The 17,385-nt window shown below is 37.1% G+C and overlaps 1 protein-coding gene across 14 annotated transcripts in view; it reads right to left on the bottom strand.

The window, feature by feature from the left end:
* Positions 1–17,385, bottom strand: part of CNTN4 (contactin 4) — a 936,745-nt gene that overhangs the window by 683,709 nt on the left and 235,651 nt on the right. For all 14 annotated transcript variants that reach the window (XM_058288376.2, XM_058288377.2, XM_058288387.2 and 11 more), the window contains one exon: positions 243–298. The gene's annotated coding sequence lies outside the window, so the exon portion shown is untranslated. The remainder of the gene's footprint in view (positions 1–242; positions 299–17,385) is intronic.

Here is a 17,385-nt window from a genome sequence, read left to right as displayed (position 1 = left end):
ATTACAAAATTATTCTTATTCTCAGAAAACTTATCTCCAGTTTCTCTCCAGAGATAAGTGGGGTCTCGATTTTTTAAATTTATATGACTTCAATACTTTCATTAACTCTAAGATTCAGGGAAAATAAATTATCATATGCCATCACTCTGTAAGGAAGGGTTCTGAATGTTACCATAGAAACTAAGGATTCTAATCAAAGGTGAAATACGTTTAAGGAAAATCTTCCCTTGTGGGAAACTTACCTTTTAGGACAGTTCTTGGGGCCACATGCTGTGAAGTTATTCTATGTCAATCATTCCTAAAATGGAAAACAAAAATACACAAATATAGTTTTCAAAAATATCTAGGTATTTAGGTAACAGATGCTTAGCTATTATCTTCCCATTCTAAAGTTAAATTGGGAGGAAATGAAGATTACATACAGTTGATATGGATTTCCAGATTGAAAAAGTTGCCTAGATTAAGAGTCAGGATGTGAGATTCCTTTCTCTGCTTTGCCTCCTATTAGCTGGGTGACTTCAAGTCAATTCACCCTCTATCCTTTCCCTGCTAGTTTAATGCTTCTTTAAGAACCTGAGCTATTGTGTAGTATTTAGATTCAATACAAAATAATTTCCTAAGAGGGTACATTACAAAGGGTTTTAAAATAAGGAAATATGATAAATGGATTAGAAGACATCCCGTGGTTTTTGTTAGTTATATGCATTTTTAAAAGGAGGGTAACAATTAAAAAGTAGACCAAAAACACTTTGCAAATAAACGTGACATTGTATCTTTTCTTAAAGCCACCTGGTAGGACTTTGCAAAATATTTTTGCATGAGAGAGAATTTTTTACCTGAAGAAATAAATCTTTTTTTCCCCTGAGCACAAAAATATACATGATTTTCCTAAGCATAAATGAATATATTCATATCTTCATGCTTATATATGTATGCATGTATATCTAACAAAGTTTCAACCGTAGATGACTTTACACCAGAGTAAGACAAATGTTACATAGTTTCTTTTATAACAGAAAATATTTTATGCAGATGTATACATAAATACATATATATGTGTATATATATATATATATACACACACACATACACACACATACTGGCCTCTCAAAAATATCTCTTTTTTTTTTAAGATTTATTTATTTTTAATCCCTCCCCCTCCCCTAGTTGTCTGTTCTCTGTGTCTATTTGCTGCGCCTTGTTTCTATGTCCGCTTCTGTTGTCGTCAGCGGCACAGGAAGTGTGGGCGGCGCCATTCCTGGGCAGGCTGCACTCTCTTTCGCGCTGGGCGGCTCTCCTTATGGGGCGCACTCCTTGCGCTTGGGGCTCCCCTACGCGGGGGACACCCCTGCGTGGCAGGGCACTCCTTGCGCGCATCAGCAATGCGCATGGGCCAGCTCCACGCAGGTCAAGGAGGCCCGGGGCTTGAACCGCAGACCTCCCATGTGGTAGACGGATGCCCTAACCACTGGGCCAAGTCCGTTTCCCTCAAAAATATCTTAAATTACATAAGTCTACTCTGATTTATATGTAAATTGATTTATATGCAGAATTGATTTGAAATAGAAATCCTACATTTTCTTGATTAGTCATAAATATTTTATTCATTCTTAAGTGCATGCTATCCTTTGCTGTGTAGTATAATAATTCATCACTATATTATGTCCCTAGCTAGTTTTTTCTCTCAAATAAGTAATAATGTCCACACAGAAAGGAGCAAGCGTTATTTATATTGTCAATATATTCAGAAATTTTATTTTTCTTTCTTTTAGAATCAAGGACACCCCTTGTCCTTTCGTATGTGTATCTACAAATATTTTAAAGTGTCAAAAAATGATTACGGGTGGTGGACTTGGCCCAGTGGTTAGGGCGTCCGTCTACCACATGGAAGGTCTGCGGTTCAAACCCCGGGCCTCTTTGACCCATGTGGAGCTGGCCCATGGGCAGTGCTGATGCGCACAAGGACTGCCATGCCACGCAGGGGTGTCCCCCGCGTAGGGGAGCCCCACGAGCAAGGAGTGTGCCCCATAAGGAGAGCCACCCAGCTCGAAAGAAAGTGTAGCCTGCCCAGGAAGGGTGCCGCACACACAGAGAGCTGACACAAGAAGATGACGCAACAAAAAGAGACACAGATTCCCATGCTGCTGACAACAACAGAAGTGAACAAAGAAGACGCAGCAAATAGACACAGAGAACAGACAACTGGGGTGGGTGGGAAGGGGAGAGAAATAAATAAATAAATAAATCTTTGAAAAAAATGATTATGCTAAATGTAAGGAACTGTTACCCATGAAAGGGGTAAAATTCCATTCAAGAGAATTCTTAATCATAAATCCATCACCACTTGTTTTATTTAATACAGTCACCAGCCATAAATTTATGAGTTGGCAGCAAAAGCTCATCATACCTAAAAGCCTGCCTTTATTTTTCTTACATTAAGGCCACCCGCTGATATTAAGCTCAAGTCGTATTTATGATTTTTGGCACCATTTATAACTCCATGCTATGTATAATTAAGTTTACAACAGTTAAAATGGTAACTTTTAAAACATTGGCATCAATGTTTCATGTTTTCTTATTAAAATATTAATGGAAATTATATAGTCATATATACATATATACATGTGCATACACACACATAAATTTATATATACATATACATGCCCACAGAATGAAAGTGGGGATTACCTTAATACAGTGGTATGATACGGACTTGTGTTAAAAATTTACACTAACGTTTTATCCATTAATGTCAAAATTATGCTCCTCTTGTTTAAAAATGCAAGCTCTGGGACTAGTTGTCTGATTTCAGATACTGGTTCAATTATTTACTAGCAGGTTGGCCTTGAGCAACTCACTTTAATTGATATAAGCCCCAATTTCACTTCTACTATGGGAGAAAACAACATTATTTGACCTCAAAGAGCAACTGACAATTAAATAGCATCATACAGGTTAGGCATTTAGTGCACTACTGCACACATGATAGGCCAGTAGCAGCAGCAGAACAATAGTAAGTGATTCTCCTAAACGTGCATGGCCTGGTGAAGGGATAACTGTACATGCAAAAAGCAAAGGCAGGCCCTGAGGACAACACAGTGCTCCCAAATAGTGTTTATATTAATAACATTTCACACTAGATCCACTCCTTTGACTTTTAAAATTACTTCCAGAGGGAACTCATATCAAAAGAACTTATGTCTTGGGTGAGATAACAAATCATGGATGCATTTATTATATTAGTTAACTGTCAAGGAGCAAAGAACAATGCCAAAGAGAAAGGAAAGTAGGATGGGAGGACTGGAAAAACAAGGAAGAACATTTGTAACTGTGAAGCTTTAACTAAATCATTTTCTTTCCCCAATAAAAATTTGGTTCTTCAGACCCTTTACCAATGAAGAATCAATGAATGGTTCTAATAAATAAACCCAGGACCTTCTCAGTATAAACCTAGGCATCATGAGAAATTTCCTTTTAAGAGCAGTTATGAAAATACACTGAAAATCAAACTTTTTTTTAAAAGACTAGACTTTATTTACATATTGTTGGTAGGATCTATTCATTCAGTCAGTACACATTTAGGAAGCATCTGTTTTAGGCCAGGTTGTTCTAGGTCCTGCATGTTCAAACATAAAAGTAAGACAAAGAAGACAGGTACAGCATTTCCCATTGGAAAAAGAGAGGGTGGCTGGTTGAAAAGAAGTGAACTGACATTTATATATACATACATGATTTACAAGCTTCACATCTCAGATGAGCCAGCATGGACCAAGATGAATCAGACAGACACGCAACTTCATTCATTGAAAGGAAGTGAAGAGACAATAATTTCCCTTAGCTGATTTTGGTGCTTAATATCTTACGCAAAATAGGATCACTATAAGGAAAAAATATTCACATGCAGTGGCATTTTAAAATATGGCCAGCTATTGACTGACATTTCTTTCATTTCATACTAGCCTTTCATGTTTTAAAATAATGTAATAATAATAGATATCATTTCTGAATACTTGCTATAGACAAGATACATGTCCTACATTATCTCATTGTATCTTTGTAAAAACCCTGCAGGGTAGTTATTATTGATTTTTTTATAGCTGAGGAAACTGAGACACAAGAATTTCCCTTAGTCAATTTTCATGCTACTTTACACGGGGAAAATCTCTGCATCACAATTGATGCTTGATTGGCTAATATGCCATCTTCCTGAAAAGGAAAGCTTTTTCACTTCACTTATGCTCAGTTTCCTTATGCATTAAATGAGCATGATCATTGTATCTCCACCCTATAGCTGTTGTGAGGGCAGAATGAGATAAACTATGGAAAGCACAGTGCCCAGTTCATAATATGCACAACATAAATGCTAGCTTAATCATTATAATAATTATTTTAAAATCACACAGAATTTTTTTGAACTTTGTCATCTTTAGTCAAATCCTTTTCTTTCACGTGGTATCATAAGAGAATTAAGTTATGGTTAAATTTTAGTTATTTTATTACATGTTCTAAAAAATCATGTGTGAAAGTGCATGGGAAATTAATACATGAACAAATGAATAATCGGATTTCCCTTTGATCAGAATGAATGTTCCAGGAATTTTGAACATTTCAACAAGTATCAACATAAATGCAGTGACTATATGAAAACCTGAAATTCATGAATGATTGCAGAGGTTCTTGGCTACAAGCATCTAGGAAGAGGTAGTAGCTGCCAAAGCCTGCATCAAAGACAATGATTTACTCCAGGGAGAAGTCCTGATCTAGACCCTTCCCAAATACTTTAGAACTAAACGATGTACCGGTTATTTATTCAGGACAAAATCACCAAGTGACAGGTAAGAACATGAAGATTATTTTAATGTAAATATTCAAAACACCAGACGAGAAATCTTTCAGCTCTCGCAGACATAGCATTTGAGGGACAAGATCAGGAGGGAGGAAATAGTGGTCTCTTCATTTTATACACTGGAGACAGATTTTCTTCTTTCTTAAAAAATGTATATATAGATGTACCTTTATACCTACATCTATAGTTATATATATGTATATATGTATACACCTACATTTATATAGATGTATATCTATACCTACATCTGAATCTATATGGTCACCAATCGATAAGTCTCCCATAAATGTATGTAATCACTCTGCACATTATGCCTGTAAATAATCAGTGGGGAGACATGGGTTCGGAAGTCAGATATGAATCTAAGCTTTAATATTTACCTGATACCTGAACTCAAGCATGCTATTTAATCTCAGTTTCCTCAGCTGTAAAAAGAATCAATAATAACTACCGTGCAGTGTTCTTGTAAAGATAAAATGAGATGATGTATGACAACTATCTGGTCTATAGCAGGTATTCAAAAATGATATCTATTATTAGTACATTATTTTAACATGAAAGGATAGCATGAGACAAAAGTGATGTCATTCAATAGCTGGCCATATTTTAAAATGTCACTGCATGTGAACATTTTTTCCTTATGACGATCCTATTTTGCTCAAGTTATTGACGGTATTTTTCTTCACTGGATCAGCAGATATTTCTTGTGGGTGTTTACTTCCTTCACAGATAGTTAAAGCCCAAGCTGAATTTTCTGTAGGAGGAAAATCTCATGTAGACATTACATTCTCAATGTATAGTTCCAGATTCTCCATTAGCTTTGCTGGACATAATTTAGTATTAGGATCAGGGTTATTAAACTAATATTAAGCAAGAGATTACATGTAAATGCACTCTTCAATGTGAAATGGGATGCATTTCTAATCATGCTGTCTAACTACATGCAAACAAATGGTCATTTGATTCTTTTATCATTGTTGCAACGAGATAATATCAACCACAGAGATCACTAATGGTTTCCCCCAAACACACTAGAAGTAAACAACAATGCAGCATAATACATAATCTTTAGAGTTATTAAGAGATAATCACATCCTTGGGACTTTCACTCGGCACCATAAGTGGCATCACTAGAATATGATTATATTTTGATAACAAGGGTCGCTGCAGTTTTTAGGAAGTGAGAAAGTAATCATTACTGTAGGGAAAATGTGTATTTATTTTACTGAAACATAAAGCTGGCAATTTAAGCTAATGAACAGTGGCTCTCCCTCAGATGACAGTAGGATACAATGTAGGAGGTTTTGTATCGAGGTTACACAGAACACAGTCACCATGAAGTGTCTGGTTTGAAAAGCCATTTTCTATAAGACTAATTTCTGGCATCTTCAGTACAAGATAAACAGGGATGGAAGATACTTAAGAGCTTAGAGATCTATGACTCTATGTAAGACAGGGAGGGCACAGAGAACAGCAATGTGAGTGGCTTAAATTATTCACCAGTGGCAAGGTTAGAAACTTGAGAGTCTGAGCTTCACAAGTTGTCCTGATGTAACATAATTAGAGTAGCTCACATGAGGGGCTAGAGACAGATGTACCAGCCTACATAAGGTCCCAGGACAAACAGTCAGTGACATCAGAATAGGGAACTGTGGCATGCAGGTATTGAATTAAGAGTCCAGGAGAAAGAAACAGGCATGAGTCTTTGACACTGCCCTCCTCAAGGATAAGAAAAAGACTTAATTTGAGGGTGTTAATGGACAAGCAAAATCTTCTCACCTAAAATTACTCAGAATGGGTATATTTTCTCATCTCCCTAATTCACAAAAAATAGACAAAAGTTGCTCTCCTTGAATTTCCATTTTCTGTTCAATAAAATGGGTAAATAAAAATCCTCCCCAGAGTTACTGGGAAAATTAAAGAAATGGACAATAAAACACTGTCAGATATTAGTTCTATCATTCTTTGGTAAGATTACTCACATAAGCCTGAAGATGAAATAAGACTACATTATATCTCAAAGGTTCTGGCAGTGATGTAATTTTACTTTATTTGGAAGGGATAATGATAGCCCATATCATATATAGTAATTAGTTAGCTTACTGTAATATGCCTGGAACACTGTGGCCCATAAGATACGGCCCTCAAAACTGTAAAATCTTAAAATGTGGGGTAGGTATTATTAATATTAAAGGTTCAAAATAACAAAGAGTTAAAAATTCTGCTGTTTAAATCAATGATTATAGACCAGAGGCGACTTTTTGGGGGCAATGTCTGGAGACATTTTTGATGGCCACAACTGAAGTTGAGTAGGCTTGCTATTGTCATCTTACAGGTAGAAGCCATGGATGCTTCTAAACCTCCTACACTGCATAGGACTATGCTCTAATAAGAGGCAGTTACTGTTAGCCTGTTTACCTCATATTTGAATGCCTTGAATGACTAGGTGCCCACCTCTACAATCAGCATACCCTGAGAAACTATCTCATCTGCCTTTAAGTCCTAGAACTCCAGAAGAGAAATAATTACCTTCAAAATATTGAAGCCCATATCCAAATGTAGGCTTTATACCTCCTTAAATTTCCATTACAGAAAATGATCAGGTCTTATTAAGTGCAAGTGTTCCTTTCCCATTGGGAAACCATAGGGGAAATGTCAATGTGTTGGCAAGCTGCAAATCTGGAAAACGAAATTTTTCAAGGTTCAACATTATCACAAAATATCAGCATAGTTGTAATGACAGCCGGTCGCTATATATTTTGAAGTCATATATTATACCAATTCTTGACATTTCACAACAACTTAATGTGTCACATTATATGACATGATATCAAAATATATTGGATATTTATATTTCCTACAGGTACATGCTCCTTATCTGAATATTATCAGTGGAGAAATAAAAAAATGTGCCTACATTTCCTCACAGTAAATGAAAGGCAAATGAAATGGAGCATAAATCACAAAAATTATAGAATGATAGAGTGCAAATATTTTCACATGTATAATTTCACTTATTCTAAGAAGAAAGGAGGCATACAGTAGTGGCTAAGAACACAGAACCTAGCTTTGAAAGCTCAGATCTCCACTTTCTAGTTGAGTGATCTGCAGACAGCACTTAACCTCTCTACACCTCAGTTTCCTCATTTATAAACTGTAGGTAATAATGCTATCTGTCTCATGGGGTTGTTATTAGGATAACATAAATTCATATTCCTGGCACAGAGTAAAGGCTACATAGCTGGTGGCTTTTAATAAAATGAAGCAGTTCTTTAAGGCAGAGTGTATTATCTCAGTTTTATGGAAGAGGTAACTGGATTTTTGCGTCTTTGAGTAATTTTCCCCAGATATCAGTGGTTCCTCGCCTTGAAGAATTTGTTCTGCCTTGGGCTTCATTCTTGTTGATTACTCAGCTAGTTCTAAATTCAGTGAGCTCTTATAAAATGTATACTGATAACTGTATGCAGTGAACGATATAATAGGGATGGGGGTAAAGGAAACTATTTGAAAGTCTAAGGGGCTCACAATACGGTATTTTTATTGTTTATCTAGATATTAATACATTTATTTTTAAGTTTACTGTCCATTTCTAACAAATTTTACTTGTACTTATATTATCATAGTTTCTTCATACCCACAGTAAGCTTAAAATTCCAGTAGGCTTAAAGAATGTTAAATAAACAATAGTAGAGATAGTATCCAGCTATCTTAAGCAACATGATCATGGTATGCAAATGTCCAGAATCTGAGAAATACTGTATATGAAAAAAGGGAATGTTACAGGAATAATCAGATCTGGGAGCCCAGAATAGTGGAGATTCTAAATAAGCCCCTGCCTTTTGCAAGGAATATCTAGGTAATCTGAATACCTGGAGTAGGTTTACCATGTTCTACCACTGCACCTAAGAATGCAAGTCCATTTCCATATGCATTACAACTGTGGTCCATAAAGTGGTTGATATTATGTTTTTCTTTATTTTATTTTATTTTTTTTAAAGATTTATTTTTATTTATTTAATTCCCCTCCCCTCCCCCGGTTGTCTGTTTTTCTGTGTCTTTTTGCTGCGTCTTGTTTCTCTGTCCGCTTCTGTTGTCGTCAGCGGCACGGGAAGTGTGGGCGGCGCCATTCCTCGGCAGGCTGCTCCCTCCTTCGCACTGGGCTGCTCTCCTTACGGGGCGCACTCCTTGCGCGTGGGGCTCCCCTACGCGGGGGACACCCCTGTGTAGCACAGCACTCCTTGCGCGCATCAGCACTGCGCATGGGCCAGCTCCACACGGGTCAAGGAGGCCCGGGGCTTGAACCGCGGACCTCCCATGTGGTAGACGGACGCCCTAACCACTGGGCCAAAGTCTGTTTCCCAGATATTATGTTTTTCTTTAAAGACACAATGACATATTCTTCAAGGGAAACAAATTGTGGTCCATAAAGTGGTTGATATTATGTTTTTCTTTAAAGACACAATGACATATTCTTCAAGGGAAACAAATTAAAAAAAAAGAAGAAGAAGGAAATATGAAGCAGGACATATGTCTTCCTCAAGGAGAGAGATGTCAATGATGCAAAACCAACAGCCAGTTGAACAAATGGCTGCTGAACTTTAAAATTAAAGATCAGTATGTATTTACAATATCACCAAATATTTTATGATTACCATCAAGAATGAAATAGTAACTAAACAGCATAAAAGGGATGAAAGAAATTATATTTTACACCTTACTGATCTATACATGCAATAATTTCTAGGATTATTTCCCACCTCATTTTGAAGCAAATAATAGCCATCAATTTGGAAATATGTGAAGAATGCAAACATTTCCTACCCAGTGGAAATTTCTTTAGCCTTGAAAGAAACATGGTACCCCCTCTCCCACATAAACACACAATTAATCAAGGATTTTTCCAGGATTCTATCATTCTATACCAATTTGATGTTGAAATTTCCCTGGATCTTCTAAATTACTATGGCTTAACTTAATCCTAGGGTCAGCAACATTCCATTTAAAACAGTTATCTAGGTTTCTTACATTTTTATAGGTAAAGAAACTATTTTATGGGGAGTCCAAAAATATTAAAGCATGGTGAACTGGTCAGAAAAAGGTTTTAGAGTTAGAGAAATCTTGGTTTGATTTACTTAAGAACCTCATTTACTAGCTGCAGGACCATGGCCAATTACTCTCTTAGCTTTATTTATAAAACGGAGGCCATAATAATCTCATTGCCCAGGCTTGACACCTACTTCTAATTAAAAAATATTAGCAGCTAATCCTATTCTACCTTCAAATGAAACCTCCATTTCCTCCTTCTGTCTTTCTGAGGCCAAGCAAGGAGACTGAATGAGTTCCCAGACTGAAGAGATGATAGAAAGCACTGCTCAATTTCCCCTTCTTCTGTTATTGTTGTTATAGTCTACAGCATATTTCCTCAATGGCTTGCCTAACACCCTAAAATAAATATTTGTTCCTTTCTATCTATATTAACTTATTGTTGCTCCTAAAATTTAGCTCAAATACTATAAAATTAGAGTTACACATCTTTGATAGGTCACTCGTATCAGTTAAAAAACTAAATGATACAACCAAAATTACATATTTTTACTTATAAAGTACAAATATATATTCACACATATGTATAAATACATATGGTAATATATCAAAATAACTAGGCTCTTACATACATTATAAAAATATACATTGTTTAAAAATGACAAACACATATAAATACAAGTTCTCAGGAAATGGTTGTGGCTCAACTGGTGGAGTGTCTGCCTACCATATGGAAGGATCCAGGGTTTGAGACCCAGGGCCTCTTGACCCATGTGGTGAGCTGGTCCATGTGCAGAGCTGTTGCGTGCAGGGAATGCTGTGCCACACGGGGGCGTCCCTGCATGGGGTTGCCCCACGCACAAGGAGTGTGCCCTGTGAGAGAGTCACCGTGCGTGAAAAAAGTGCAGCCCACCAAGTAATGGCGCCGCACACATGGAGAACTGATGCAGCAAGATTACACAACAAAAAAGAGACGCAGTTTCCCAGTGCCACCAAGGGTGCAAGCGGACACAGAACACACAGTGAAAGGACACAGAGAGCAGACAATGGGCGGAGGAGGAGAGAAATAAATAAAAATAAATCTTAAAAAAAAAAATAGAAGTTCTCTTTTTCACATACTTGAATAGCAATCTTTGTCCATTATGTGTGATGACTACTGGTGAGAACCTTACAGAGAGAAAAAACCCGCCTAAATATAGGGGGAAATTGAATATTTCCAATTTCAGCAATTTTGGAGTAATATGTATCCCATTTACTCTACTTCAATAAACTAGAAAACTGGAAAAAATATTTCAGACATTAAACAACTGACTCCATAAGGCTGTGATCCTTGAAAGAGAAGAAACACTGAAGGTGAGTTCCCCATACAATTGGACTTCCTGGCACTTTCCAAACCAACCACTGGGAAGAGAAGTGGACCAAACTGAAATAGTAGTTTCACTGTGTAAGGATCATACAGGAGTTTGGGACTCCTTGGGGTCTGGGATTTAGAGGATTGTATAAAGGAAGGGAGGGCACATCCCAGAGAATGATTTCCAGAAATCTACACAGGGTTCCCCTGAAGATGAATACCAAGATGTACATGCAAAATGCGAGATTCCACAAGGTCTGGCAGAGAAGGACCACTGGGGGTCAGTGAGCTGAACAGATTCTGCAGCTTTTGTTGGAGTTCCAAAAGGCCAGAGAGAAAAGAAGTTGGTAAATATCCCAGGTCTTCAATTGAAACCATTAAAAATGCTCAAAAATTATTAAGAATCCCAAAGACATTTGTTTATATGGGCTATATCTATCGATATTTACCATACTGGAAATTGAAAATTAAACTTCTAAAATATTGACTTTATGTAAGAATAACAACAATAAACCCATTATATGTTAACACGGATAACTTGTTTTATGGAAAAACAACTATTTTATTTGAAACAAAAAAATAGTGAGAAGAATGAAACAGTTTTACAATTCTGCAAATCTCTTTAATGTCTGTAGAAAATGCAGTTGATTCTCCTATCTGTGTCTACATTCAAACTTACATGATATCAGATGTCATGCAGCTTACGGCAAACTCCCCCACAGTCCTATGAGAGACTGAGATTATGAAGGCAAATATCTTCCTTTTATAATTATGAAAATAGTTTTGACCTTTTGGACCACCTTGAAATCTTGGCTACCCCCCAGGTTCCCTGTACCAGACTTTGAGAACTGTAAAAGGATGCCTTGGAAGCAGAGAAGAGGAACATCTCGCCCAAAACAGGGAGAGGGAAGGAAAGAGTAAGAAAATATATGCGAGTAAAAATTTGGAGATTTTCACAAAGAAATTTCAGCTTAGTTTTATCTTCAAAAAAGTACTAAATAAAGCAGCTTGCTTTGGGAGGAATCCCACCATGTGATTTCATTGTGAGGTCTGGGAGGTGGGGGTAGGGAGGGATTATTAGGTGACCGGGGCTGGCCTATCCCCAGAAAAAGTTCATGGGCCATAAAAACACATCAGACCCAAGCGGACCCAAACACATTACACATTTTTTCCCCCTGAGTATGATCTATGGACATTTGGAAAATGAGTCCCTTACTTTTGAGAGTAGGTTCAAGGTTCTGAACAGTCACCTACACCTGACCTGGCTATAGAAGCAGGACAAGAAGACTGAGGGAAGCAGAATCAAGACACACAGAAAAATAGATTTAGATTTAGATTTGCCTAGGACAGCTTCATCTCTGGATTTGTCAATTATACAAATTAAAACTGAAAGCAAAAGAGTCCTGACAATACCTAGAAGAAAGCACATTCCTAGCTTAGGTAGAGAAAATCCTATCTTAAGTTACTATCTTAAGCTCCCAGGTAACAGGAAAATGGTATAGCCCCACTGGCAAAATTCACACCACACAGAGCACGTAGATATTACACAGAACAAAATGTGTATGGGGGGACAGGAAGAAGGTTTAAAAAAAGAAATGCCATGGGATAAATAGCATTGACATATTATATAGCTTTTCCCCCCACTATTCCTCTCTTCTCACCCCTCACTCTGTTCCAAAGACCAAAGTTTCTTGGGTTGCGTCAGTACCTTGACCTGGGATTTCACACTATACCTAGACATTGCTTCTCAACTGGAGGTGATTTTGCACCCTTTTTTTCCCCCTCCAGGACACTAAAAATTGTTGGGAGACTTCTCTGATTGTCACAACTGGTAGTAGTGGTATGTTACTGGCATTTAATGGGTAGAGAGCAGGGATGTTTTTAAATATCACAATGCATAGGACAGAACATTGCAACAATTATCCAGCCCGAAGTACCAATAGTGCTGAGGCTGAGAAGCCCATTTTTAGGAAAAAATCATGGTTGAGAATCATTTTCCTGGTTGTCTCTCTACTAGCATTCTCTAGAATGCCAAAGCACTACTTAGATATCCAAAAACACATAGGAAATACTATAAAGCCCAATACTAAACTTTAGTATTTCCCCAAACTGTTTGTATTAATAGTGTATTGTCCACACTTGAAGATGATTTAATTTTATTCAATGCACTGAAGTAGCTCACATGGGACTATACACAGATATGTGAGCATGCATGTGCTTGTTTTCAAAGTCGAAGTTGGAATGGAATAGTTGCTTTGACAACAATTGGTCAAGAACTTTAAAAAATTTAAAAAAGAAAAAAAGCATCAAAGACTTAATTTAGTCTCTGGACTGGGCTATTTATTTTGCTTCTAAACATGTACATTTGCTTTGGGGCACACCCTGACCACAAAAAGAATATGCGATCATTTCAACCCAGGAAGTCTGAGAAATAGAAGATAAAGACAAACCTAAGTCTGTACACCTAGACCTAATAGAATTTGAATCAGAATGGCACTTTAAGGGAACCATCTGAGCTTTCCTTTTTCAAGTTTCATGAATCTCCATGAGACCACAGCAAGCAGACGTTCTTCCAGATTATACAATTTCCATTCAATCCCCTCTCCTCTCTGACTTTCCCTCCTCTTGCCATTTACAGTCTGTGCTCCAGGGACAGATTAATGGGGCTTTATTTTGTTACCTTGGCCAGTTTTCCTATAGGAGACTTCATCCTATAATAATCATAGTTCCAGTGGTGCATGTCTATGAAATTAAAATGGAAGAGATTGATTCTTCAGATGTGTGCTTGCAGTTATTGACAATCACTCCAAATCAGTCCCTCCAGAGGCAAGACAGCTCTTGCACGAAAAATACTTTGGCTTATCAAGCAGAGGCTCTGTGCTGGTGAGATGGCAATTTCAGGAGCATATGGCAGCAGCCAGAATTGAACTAAGGTACTCAGCAAAGTGAACTTCAACAATCCTGTAGTATTCCATTAATCTGAAATCTACTAATCTGAGACACCATTTTTTTTCTTTTTTAAAGCTCTGATCCACACAAGACATTACATAAACACAGCTAGTTGTTCAATAAAAGAAAAAGGTATCAACAAGAGCACAATTCAAATGACTGGATTTTCAGTATTTTAGGATCTAAAATTTTATTCGTTTTGCTTATTTAGCAGCAATTCCTTACAGCTGTAAAGTGTTACAAAATATATAATCAAATATATGTTTTATTATGGGATCCTACATGAGCTTGTGACATAGGTGGACTTTCTGCAGGTATAAACACTGCCACTTAGGGTATTTAAGCAATTTTCCAAAGCATACAAAACTAGTACTAGTTTTGGCAATGTTTTTTTCTCTCACCATGAGGCTTCCTAAATTTTCTAGTACATGTTACCGATTATGAACATGGAGTCAAAATAAACAAATAAAGCCTCATTACAAAGCATCTCACTACAGCTTTGGTTAAGTTAAAATGAAAGTCAAATACTCTCACCCTATGTCATAAAACAACTTTTTCCCTCTTCACACAACTAGCCTGGTGACAGAACAGAGCTGGACATCAATGATTCGGAAGTTTATATAACCACAAATGTCCTTAATGATGTCAATGTATTACTCCATTGTTTCACACAGGGAAACCTGAGAGATTAGGCTGTACGGAGCCAATATTTTAGAGATACCCCAACTTTGACCACGCTAAGTACAAAAGGAGAATCATTAACGTTAATGTGAAGGAAAAATAAACATTAGTACTGAAATCCAGGTTATTAGAAATTATAATAGTGTGCTAACAAAAAATTAGGAAATCTTACTTTAATAGAGTAGTACTTCTCATTATGTATGCCAGTCACATTTTTTTTATTCTGATAAGATTTTATTTAATTCTCAAGACAGTTCTGTGGGAACAGACAGTTACTATTTCCATTTAACGCTAATTAAATAAGAATATAAATACCTTATGGATTACACAGCTAATAAATGGTAGAGGTGAAATTTGTACTCAGACCCGTGTGACATCTGGTTTAAGTTTTTTCACAACAAAGCTACCCTATCTAGAGCTATTCCAAGTTGTATTTCACAACTGGTACAATGTTTCAAACAAATAAATGTTTATGAGGAACATAAAAATTAATGTGCCTTGTGAATTAAAATTTTGTCCCTTTAGAGTTGTAAGTGGAACCCACTCAGCCAGCTTTTGACAGTACCAAAAATTATCTGGTATTTCTCCATTCTCATGACTTAGCTATCCAACATGGCTCCCAAGGATTCATCCACTATTTCTCTTAGAACACCTGCCTGGAAATTCTAGTGTTGGCTGTTTCACTATTGCTGTTGTAATTATTCTTAATTATAACTCTTGTTCCCTTAAGAGCATATAAACACAGGGTGCACATCTAGAGAAAAAAAATCTGACAGTAATTTATAAATAAATTATCAACCAAATGTAGATTCATGTGTTTCTCTTCCTTCTGCACTGGCATTAATAAGTTTAGAAGCCAGCAATATGCATTGAGTTTACAATGATATTTGCACTTCAGGATAATTTATGGTGGCCAAGAGTGATATATGCAACTTAGAACAGAAGTCATTATTAGCATGGTAAATTAAAATAGAAAACTGACTTATGTCTTGTGTAAAATTAATGTGCTGTTAACGTTACCTATACCAATCAAGTTGCATTATGAAGGTCAAGTACAAGAACAGTTATTCACCTGGGATACACAGCAGATGTATTATATGTTAATCCTATATTAATGTGGAATGTAGATTGTAAAAGGAAAAATTAAATGAAACCAAAGATTAAAGCCCATGTTGAAATAAAAATCATACATTTGAGCACAAAAGCTGTTTTACTATAGGAATCCCTAAACTACATCACTAAAGAGATTTCCTATAATTGTTCGATTTATTTTTATCAAGTACTTTGGCCAATGTTTCTTTGTCTAAATAACATTACAACATTTTTTTGGTGAATACTGGAAGGTATCAAACATGTTAAAGTTGAAGGGTCCGAAGAGATAAAGTTCCACCTTCACATTCTATATATGAGGAAACAAAGATCTAAAGATATTAGAATAGGATTTGGGTCACAGGCAAATTCTTACTCCAGAGTTATTTTCACTAGAGTTTGCTTAAATCTCATTTCAGCTACTTTCTCTTTGCTAAGGAAATTTCTCTTTTCTTTCTCCAATGCTGCTAGACTGTATAAAATTAATTTTGTTTATAAATAAATTAGCGGTAATGCCTAACATACATATTCATTGTGATGGCCAAATCAGATCCTATTTGGGAAAAAGATTTCTCTCTCTGGAATGGAAGAGAAGTGCTATCTCTTGTCTGTGTATAACTACTCAGCTTCATTTGGGAGATGGGTATCTGGGTGTTCCTCACACACAATAAACGACATTTTGTTTAAGAAGACATTTGGCTCTCATCAAGTTGGATGACAGGTAAAATAGGGTGAAGGAGTGTTGGCACAGTGATTACACTATTTAAAATTCTATGCAAGCCTCTCTGGACAACTGCAGCCTCTTCTGGCCCTCATGGACTATATTGTTAGACACAATTGTGGTTTCATCCCCACCCTTGGAACAGGAAGAGGAGGCCAGTTCTTCATCAGTCTATCTGGGCCACTATAGTCAGCTTTGAACCCACACTGTTTAGTTTGCTGCCCATACCTGCAGCTTCATTCCCATCCCAGGCAGAGGAAGAAGGGGTATGGAGCTTCATCCATCTCTCAAGACAATTACAGACAGTCATGGCCTGCACAGCTTGGCTCTGTCCCTACCCATGGCAGGGGAAAAAGTTGAGAGAAGCTTCATCAGTTCCTGGGGCAATGCAGGAAGCTTTAGTCTCCATGGCTTACATCCTTAGCTCGTACTCCACAATCAGCAATGGAGAAAGGACAAGAAACAGATGGAAAAAGAAAACCTGAAAGGGAAGTGGATTTGGCCCAATGGATAGGCATCCGTCTACCACATAGGAGGTCCATGGTTCAAACCCAGGGCCTCCTTGACCTGTGTGGAGCTGGCCCATGTGTGGTGCTGATGTGTGCAAGGAGTGCCAAGCCACACAGGGTGTCCCCCACGTACGGGAGCCCCATGCGCAAGGAGTGCACCCCGTAAGGAGAGCCGCCCAGCACCAAAGAAAATGCA

The sequence above is a fragment of the Dasypus novemcinctus genome, chromosome 26 (assembly GCF_030445035.2).
Source record: "Dasypus novemcinctus isolate mDasNov1 chromosome 26, mDasNov1.1.hap2, whole genome shotgun sequence".
NCBI lineage: Eukaryota > Metazoa > Chordata > Mammalia > Cingulata > Dasypodidae > Dasypus > Dasypus novemcinctus.
Note: the sequence above shows the minus strand (reverse complement) of the source record. Positions and strands in the feature narration are given on the sequence as shown.